At 40.1% G+C, this 9,393-nt stretch overlaps 1 long non-coding RNA gene across 2 annotated transcripts; it reads right to left on the bottom strand.

Moving 5' to 3' along the window:
* Positions 1-1,992: 1,992 nt before the first annotated feature.
* LOC111941812 (uncharacterized) lies at positions 1,993-8,121 on the bottom strand. 2 transcript variants are annotated; one of them, XR_015280061.1, is made up of 4 exons: positions 7,217-8,121; positions 7,006-7,132; positions 4,003-4,047; positions 1,993-2,405 (listed from the first exon to the last, which is right to left on the bottom strand). It is a non-coding gene; the product is annotated as an uncharacterized LOC111941812 (long non-coding RNA). The 2 variants fall into 2 exon arrangements; XR_002870283.2 differs by having other exon boundaries at positions 7,078-7,132.
* Between the last annotated feature and the right edge of the window lie 1,272 nt (positions 8,122-9,393).

Genomic DNA, 9,393 nt, shown 5'->3' with positions numbered 1-9,393 from the left:
ATATCTGAAGACATCATTAAAAATTTCCAATAATTTATTAGCTGGTAACTTTTCTGCCTCAAGCCAAGAAAATTAAATTTTCTAAGTCTCATATTTTCATGTAGAAAAACAGAAGAATAAGAAGAAAAATATTATTTCTTTACCAGGAACAGCAAACAGTTTAACTGCAGAGGGGAGGCAAAGGAAACCTTTTAAATAAGATTTTATATTACTAAAATCTACTCAGAAACTGATTGGGTGCAGTCAAGTGAGTGTGAAATGATAAGACCATCTGAACCAATTATATTTCACAGAATTGACAGCCACTAACATAATTTTGAACACTGGATCCAGTTTGCTCATATAACTAATGCCTACTGTTGAGGTCTGTATTTCAATAAAGCAAATGTGCAAATGGCATGGTTCCTGTTAGAAAAGAGTCTTCCATCAACTTAAGTAGCTGCACAACAAAATCCAGATAGCTATCATTCAACATCATTTTCGCATCTGTCTAAATTCTTGTTGCAGTAAACAAGACAAAAAGTGTTAGAGGTTCAGAAATTACCAGGATTTCTTGTTTTTATTCCATTTGCTAGCCTTTCCAAGACAATGTCTACGATAAACGACATCATTAATAATCATCATCATCATCATTACAGTTAAAAAAACCCTGAAGAAATCCAGAAATATTATAGAAATAGAACTATACTATAATGTGGACTTCTCTGAGAACAGCATCTATAGAGGACACACTCTCTAGGCAATTTTGATAATTTATTAATTAGAAGATATCTTATTGCCATACTGCCATTCCTTTTTTTTTTTTTAAGAAGCCCAGATGAACATCCACATAATAGTAGAGAACTACAGTTGGGATCAAAACAGTAATAGACATTTGTCATTAATAAATTAGCAGCATTCAACATTTAGTTACCATAATTCCACATATTTTGTTGTTCCTGTTGGCCCAGCTCTTTGCCAAAATTGAGCATGTCATTTTTGCTAAGATATTTCCAGCAAACTCCTCATTCTTTCAGCAACTCTCAAAACAAAATCTTTTCATGACCTCCCCAATTAGCTCCCATGTCACCATTTCAGAGAAGGTGCTGCCTTAGGGACCTGGCAGAGGAGAAAAAATAGAAATTCAACATACTAATTTAGCATTAGTAATCTTTTTTGCAGCTGCAATGATCTGGAGAGAAGTAAATTACAAGGTATTGGGTATCAAAGGGTGACTAGATTTGCTATTTTCTGATGATATAAAACTCCTCTAGCCTGTAATAGCAAATTTTGCCCAGCGCACCACTTTAAGAGTGTAATTTAGCAACACATTGTTTAAGCTTGATCTCTTTTGTGGTCTGTTCCATGAGATCAGACAGTTTTAACTTCAAAAAACCTGGAGTGTGTCTCAGTTTTAAGTGCTGCTACAGTTTGAGATCATTAGCATAGATTTTTTAGACATACTCAGAAAAAAAAATAAAAACAAATCCCAGCATCTGAAAATAAAGAAAATTTTTACCTCAGGTATCCCGGTGTCAGAAAAATCTTTGTAATTATTATAAATTAAGCCAATTTTTAATATTAGAAAATGGAGTTATATTATTTTAGTAAGAAAGCTTTTCTATCACTGCAGTAAAAATCTTCCCTCCTTAATGCTTATGCAGGAAGAAAAGCATACTTTTCACAATTTGAGCTCCAGCTTGCTCCCTTTGTTTCTCAGTGAGCATTACCCAAAAATTTATCCAGCACAGAAAGACATCTACTCACTTAACAGTTTCCCGAAGAAAACGTTTCATTAACCTTTTAAAAGGAACAGTTTCTCCTAAGAGAGAAGGCATGTTTCAGATAAAAGGACAGAGAGAGCCCATAATCGAAAGAGTTTTCATATTAAAGATTGGTTGGCAGGCATCAATAGCATGAAAACCTAAGAAATATAGAAGTAATTAAAAACCAAAACCTCAGCCTTCTTGCTAGCATCCCAATTGTAGCCAAACTCCACTAGACAAATTACTGGCTGCAAGCCACCTTTTATTTTCAGAAAAAAGCTTGCTATGTCTAATGTACAGTTGTGCTTTTCACGTATCTATTCCCTTTAAAGGTAGCAATTTTCTCAAAGCAGGGGAATATTCATGTGTAGAAGAGTCCTTTAGTAGCTGACTCCAGTCACTGTGCCCCAGATTTCCCCCTGTACTCAGGGGGTGCTGGGCCACCACTTTGGGCCAGCAGAGAATTGCACTCTGTGGAATGATTTGCTCTCTATGCTGAACTTATTCCATGCTGAAGCTGACCTCAAGACATTCTCCTTCTGAACCTCTGCTTTCTAAAGGTCTCTGTTTAAATGATTCTTTCTTTTCCTCTTAACAGTTTCGTCTTCGCCAAGGCCTTGTTCTTTACTTATTTCTGAAGTTACCAGATGGCAGCATTGACTAAAGTAAGAAAAGAGAACACAAGGCCTGAATGTACACAGGACTATTTGCATACTGAACAAATGGCAAACAACATGTTTCCAAAAGTCTTACAGACATAACAATCTCAAAACTCTTCATGCAATAAATGTACACAAAATAATTTCTGTCACTAGCATTATTTCTTTTCCACAGTCCTCTCAGAATTGAAAGCAGGGGTTTATTTTGCCTTTTTATTCCCCAGTCTGGCCTTTTCCAGGATAAAATATATGACTTTACAGTGCAAAACACTGAGAGTGGTTTCTGGATTTTTTTTTAATTCATTTGTGAATTCATTTGAAGTGCTTCATTCACTTACATTTTTTTCATATTACAAAATAATAGATTCTGACCACTGAGCTTCATACATGTGTGAGACTCCATCTACTTGCAAGTAAGGTATCTAGTAGCACTGAAAGAGTGCAGTGAATAATGGCAGTGGGTGTATCTGGTGCATGAGCAGAGAAATGTGGTCGGCTTGTTCTGCCATTCGTAGCCATCCTCAACACCCTAAATTTTTGAGCAGTTTTAATTGTTTGTCTCCCTTGATTAATAGCTGAAGGAGACGTGAAGTTATGCTTTAGAAAACAAAGGATAGTGGATAGGCAGGAAATAATACAATTTTAAGACATCTGAATGTGAAGAAAAGGCACTTGAAATAAGTGCAATGAAGGACATCTACAATGAAGTTTCAAAGAGGTGACAACACTGTCCAGGCTATTTGCAGATCATTATATAAGCTTCATTTTTAACATCTCTCATCATCTGAGGTAAGTGAAAGACATTTAAAATCAAAATTAAAACTAAAAACACTGATTCGGAGAAACAAAAGAAATCCTATGAGCAAAGGTTATTACTTTAGAAACTATTTCTGTCCACTGCCCTTCCTATTTTCTTGCTAATCTGCACTGGAGCCTGAGAGGAGAAATATTCAGAAGTACCCAGCCCCACTGAAATCCAATTTCTTTTTCTATTTTTAAAATTAAAGGTCTTGAGTCAAACCATGATGTATTATGCAATGAATCTGTAACAGGAAGAGCTGTATAACATTGCCAGCTAGTGGTCACTTGACTTCAGAGCACAATAACTCAATTCTAGCACAGTTTAAATATTTTTGAAATGTAATAAAACCTTTTATAGTTGTAGCTTAAGAAGATGACAAATAAATTGCAAACATATTTCAATACCTTAGCCATCAGAACATAAAATTCTGCGTGAAGGTAACATTTAGCTCATGAATATGCTATTCCTTCATTTATGTTTCGTTTTCCACTTGAAAAGTACATGAAATTTTTAAGTTCATACCAGCACTGATTCCAATGGTGCAGGTAACATATCTTCATTAAGGTTGTTTAACTTTACTATGTAATCTCTAAGCTGTATCTTCTAACACCTAGATAATAATATGCTGGGGTTTTTTTACAATTGTTGCTGCTATAGACTGTTTATTCATTAGAAGTGAGCTTTCACAAAGGCACAGACATCAGCAAAACAAACATGTAATGGATACAAAAGAGACTAAGAAAATTCCAGAACCTGCATTTATAATAACACATGCATTTATAATAATTGCACTTACAGTATTAATGATGCATCTTTCTGAATTCTCTCTGCAGTCTATGGTCTGGATTCAAACAAGTTGTTTGATGAACATATAAAGGGGCATGAACACCAAGTAATGCATAATACACAGTATAAGAGAGAAAAGGAGGAGAGAAAGAATGGATCCTAACATAAATGTCATGTCCTGCACAAACATATACACTTAAATGTTTCTATAGATAGCTTCACTAGCTACACTACAAAAATTAAGTCAGTTGGCATTTGTGTGTCAGTATGTAAAGGTCATAGAGCAGAATATACATTCGGGAAGCCAACATTTCCTTCAGGCTAACATAAGAAAAAATGGAAAATTTAAGGAATCATAAAAGAAATTAAAAGCAAGCAGATGATGATGATGTAAACAGCTATCACCGAAGAGTTCATATTAAGTCATTGTTGGCCTTAATATGTTAAATGTTTGTCATCATTTGCAGCCAGTTTTAAAACTGCACTTTTCACACTTGGATCAGAATTGGGAGCAGTCATCCCCTTGCAACAAATCTGTGTTAATTCATCCTGCCCTGCAGACAGATCTGTTGTGTGGATTTCATTTCTGAGCTGGCTGTGGTTAGGGAGCCCACTCAGTTCAGAATGAGAGTGCACCATGCTCATGCTGGCAGTGTGCACCAGCAGGACCAATCTGGTTTTGCCTGTAAAGGACTGGGCAAATATATCCTAAAATCAATCTGTTTAAGGTCCTTCCAGCCTCACGACACCATTCTGCAAAGATTTACATGCCCATTTAATTTTATTCTGACTTCAGCAGGACTAGTCATGGATAGGTACAAGCATAGCAGGCAGCTTTGTAAATGACTCTGAGAGTGGGGATAATTCCAAGGTGTGACCTGAGATACTGAGTCTGAGGGCCAAGTCTACAGTTGACTGGAAAATTGTGCTGCCATTAAAATTCATGTGAGGACTGTCCCTAGAGGAAAAGATCTGGCAGCAAAGGCAGAGACCTACCAAGGAGGTCTTACTCAGAATCCTTTAAAATTATCCACTACTTACAGTGGAAGACCTAATTTAGAAGATTTCTTTAGAAAGGGGAGAGAAGGCAGATTTCACCTTTTAATCTGAAAGAGGGGTTTAAAAAGGCAAAAGGAAATTTGTTCCCTTTAGACCAAATCCACACCAGCTACTTCAGAGCAGTTTTGAAGCCCTTCCATTAACTGACCCTACTGAACAGTTTGCTTTCACAGGATGGTTTTCCTGTACACTGGACAAGTGCCTTGGGCATTGCAATTAGTCTCTGTTTCACAACAAAGTCCAGTCAGCCTTTAAACATTTCATCTTTAGATATCTGCAGTCTACCTGTGTGGTGGAGACTTTTGGCATAGGGGATCAAGCTAGATGAAACTCAGAGCAAATCCCCTGAACAACAAATGTATAAAAAGCCTGAAGTCCAGAACCAGCTTCCAAATGCCAATCCATTTCTGATGTACCATATAATGAAGATATAAAAATAGGTACTGAGTAAACAAAGCTCTTTTTACATTGTAAGTTACAATTAACAGAACACAGGTCTTCAAAGACACAGGCATAATTTGTTAACAAATTATTTAATCAGCTTTGGGAGTGCCAGTTACTCTGCATCCCAGGTTTCTGATGGCACAAGCAAACTTCCTGTCAGGCACTGAAGTTAATAACTCTAGACGGGCTGTAGTCATCCCAACAAGTGTCCAGTGTACTTAGATTTTCCTAGCCAACATAATGCACTGCAGAGCTCATCCTGTTGAAGTTCTCAGATTCTCCTTCAATACTTCCAAAAGTCCCCACCTGCTGGGAAATGCATGTTTTCACACTACATATTCAGGCTCTTCTATCAGTGACTGGCACATATCCTCCTCCAGCCAAAGGATGTTCTGCAGCTCCAGCTTCCCCTGAGTCACAGCTGGCAGCCTTGGTAGTGCTATGATCCAGTTCTACACGTCACTGTTTTTTCCCCCATTTCCAGTGAGAGGAAGTTTATGGTTTTGCTTTCTTGCCAAAAAGGTATTGGCAGCACTTTTTCAGCTAACTTGATAGTTTCTAAGCAGCTTGTGTAGGAGCACTCTAAGGCTGACAGTCTTACAGTTCCAATGCTGCCCATGACTGCAAAAGTACATTTGTCACCTCTTGGATCATTCTATGCTGTGCCACCACTGGGCAATTTTTACAATGTTTTATATAACCCCCTCCACAAGCTTCAGCTCTCTACAGTACAAAAACTTTGACCAGCCAAAGCCTCATTTATCTCTGCTTCCACTTTTCCCTCTCTGTCCCACATAAACCACTACCTGATCAGGCATTTATTCTCCTCCTTCCAGCAATTACTACCTTCAATACACATATATATGCTTTATTTTTTTTTTAATACTTAGAATTTCTCTTGATGTATGCTTCACTTTTGTGCAGAAAGCAGCATTTCTAAATTTTCTGTAATGCAATTGCACAGCTAGATCATCTGACCAAGATAAAGGAAAGACACTAAAACCAAACTTTGTAGCATTGCCACCAATGCAAGAAATGATCCTCTGATAGACTTGCTTCTTGGTAGCACCACTTGCCTTTGTCAACACAAAGAAAAGTGCTCTCCAGTTGCTACCCACTCTACTAAAATGCCATCAGTCATGGCAAGGCTTTTGACTCACTCCTATATTTCTGAGAAGTTGATGTAGCAAAATTTAATGCCAGATGTTATGGAATAGGGAAGTGATTTCATTAAACAAAATTATCTCAAATACACTGTGCATGCAGTTGCATTCTGTGAAGTACCAAGGTATGATTTCTCTTTTTCTTTTACAGGCTGGGGCTGAACAGATGGAGGACAGCCCTGTGAGAAGGCCCTGGGGGTGCTGGTGGGTGAGAGGCTGGACATGACCCAGCCATGGGCACTCCCAGCCCAGAGAGCCAAACGTGTCCTGGGCTGCATCCAAAGCAGCGTGGGCAGCAGGGGAGGGAGGGGATTCTGTCCCTCTGCTCTGCTCTGGTGAGAACCCACCTGGAACCCTGCATCCAGCTCTGGGGCCTCCAACAGGACAGGACAGCTCTCACAGGAAGGACATTGACCTACCTTAGAGTAAGGCAGAGGAGGCCATCAAGTTGATCAGAGGGATGGAGCACCTCTCCTATGAGGAAAGGCCAAGAAAATTGGGATTGTTCAACATGAAGAGGAGAAGACTTCAAGGTACTCAGTCATAGCCTTTCAGTACCTAAAGGAAGCTTTACAAGGAAGATGGAAAGTGACTATTTGCAAGGGCATGCAGTGACAGGACAAGGGGGAATGCCTTCAAACTGAAAGACTGCAGGTTTTGATTAGACACTAGGAAGAAATTCCAGGGGAATGGTAAGCACTGGAACAGGTTGTCCACAGAAGATGTGGATGCCCCATCCTTGGAAGTGCTCAAGGCAAGGTTGGATGAAGCTCTGAGCAGCCTGGCCCAGTACAAGTGTCCCTGCCCATGGTAGGCAAGTTGGAATTTGATGATCTTTAATGTCCCACTCAAGTCATTCCATGATTCCAGAGTTCTATGACATCTAAGCAGTCTGGCCAGAATCACTTGGGCTTACCATGAAGGACAAACACTGCTGTCTATGCAACTCTCAAACATCTTCATTTTTTTTGATTGACTACTGCACACTGTGTCATGTGCTGAGCATAATCCTTTAATTTGGACAGTGCTGGAGCAAAATTCCCAAGACTTGTGGTTCTTTTCATTTCCTCTATGAATATTTTATGGCTCCAGGTCTCTCAATTTGACAGCAAAGTTTATTGCAAGTTTTTCCTTCTTGCCATCTGTGTTGGGTCTGTACAGCCTGGCTTTTGGGAGAGCAAGGGCCACAGAAGTGGCATCTTTGAGAAGCTGCAGGAATGTCCAGCAGAGCCAGTTCCCTGTGGCTCCAAAGACAAATGTGCTGTTGGCCAAGGCTGGCCCGATTACAAATGGTGCTAAAGCCTCTGTGATAATTAATTTAGGAAGAAATCAAACCACAGGTGGTGCCACAGTTTTAGCTGTGAGCAGAAAGAGCAGGGTGAGAACAGTCCTGCAGACAGAGGTCAGTGCAGAAGGAGAGGCAGGAGGTGCTCCAGGCACCAGAGCTGAGACTCCCCTGCAGCCCCTGGTGCAGGTCGTAGCGAGGCAGCCGTGCCCCTGCAGCTCGTGGAGGTTCGTGGGGATGCAGAGATCCACCTGCAGCATGTGGAGGAGCCCCGTGCCAGCAGGTGGATGCTGTAGGAAGCTGTGACCCTCTGAGAGAACTGTGGAGAGAGCAGCTCTGCTCCCATGCTGGAGCCATCTCTCCTTGAAGGACTGCACCCCATGGAAGAGTGACCCAGGCTGCAGCAGCTTTGGGAGGACTGCTGCCCGAGGGGTGGACTCACACTGCAGCAGGTCACACGGAGCTGGTGCTCCTGAGAGGGACTGACATCAGAGAAGTTCATGGAGAGCTGTCTGCCATGGGAGAGACCCCACAGTGCAGCTGGGGAATGACTCCTCTCCCAGCCTTGGATAAACCAAGGCTGAGGAATTGACCATAATCCCCATTCCCTGTCAATCTGCACCACTGGGACAGGAGGTAGAGCTTGGGAAGGAAGGAAGGAAGGAAACAGTGGGGGAAAGGTGTTTTCAAGGGCTTTTTTAATTTCTCATTATCATAATTATTATGATTGTTTTAGCAATAAATTCACTTTATATCTCTAAGTTGAACCTGTTTTGCCCTGATGGTATTTGATAAGTGATTTCTCCTGGTCCTTATCTCAATCCATGAACCCTTTGTTACATTCCTTTCCCCTGTCCAGCTGCACAGGGGAGTAAGTGAGGAGCTTTTGTGGCTGCCTGGCATCCAGCCAGCATCAACCCATGACACTATCAAGGAATATGAATGAAAAACTGTATACACCGTTCTGAAGCAATTAACACATACCATACCCTTGCTTGGCTGTTTCTAAGGTTTTCACACATTCTTCTGTTAACACTTTAGTCACACCAGTCTTAGTATTTTTGGTATAAACCTCTATACATTCTCTAAGTTAATTATCTTTGTTTCCACTTGTTTTTCAATAATTTAGCCATCTAACCTCACAGAGGCATGACTCCTACTGTGTCTCACTACTTTCAATTGCAAGTTTATTTAACACAACAGCTGACTCTGGCCAAAGGTATCCTAGTATTTGCCACATTTAATTACAAAACTGGAGTGTTTTCTACTTTCCATCACCTGTTTCAGCAAACACATTTCTACTGCACAGAGGGCGAGTATTTTTGGAAATTATTTAATTAAATTTTTTTTCAGGTTAATGAAACTCAGCTTAACCTGTACACAAGCAGAAGACAGCTGTTCAAGATTACTAAAATTTTTGCGAGACCTGAACAACAGAGGCTATACAAGA

Source organism: Cyanistes caeruleus, chromosome Z, assembly GCF_971803275.1.
Source record: "Cyanistes caeruleus chromosome Z, bCyaCae1.hap1.1, whole genome shotgun sequence".
Classification (NCBI taxonomy): domain Eukaryota; kingdom Metazoa; phylum Chordata; class Aves; order Passeriformes; family Paridae; genus Cyanistes; species Cyanistes caeruleus.
Note: the sequence above shows the minus strand (reverse complement) of the source record. Positions and strands in the feature narration are given on the sequence as shown.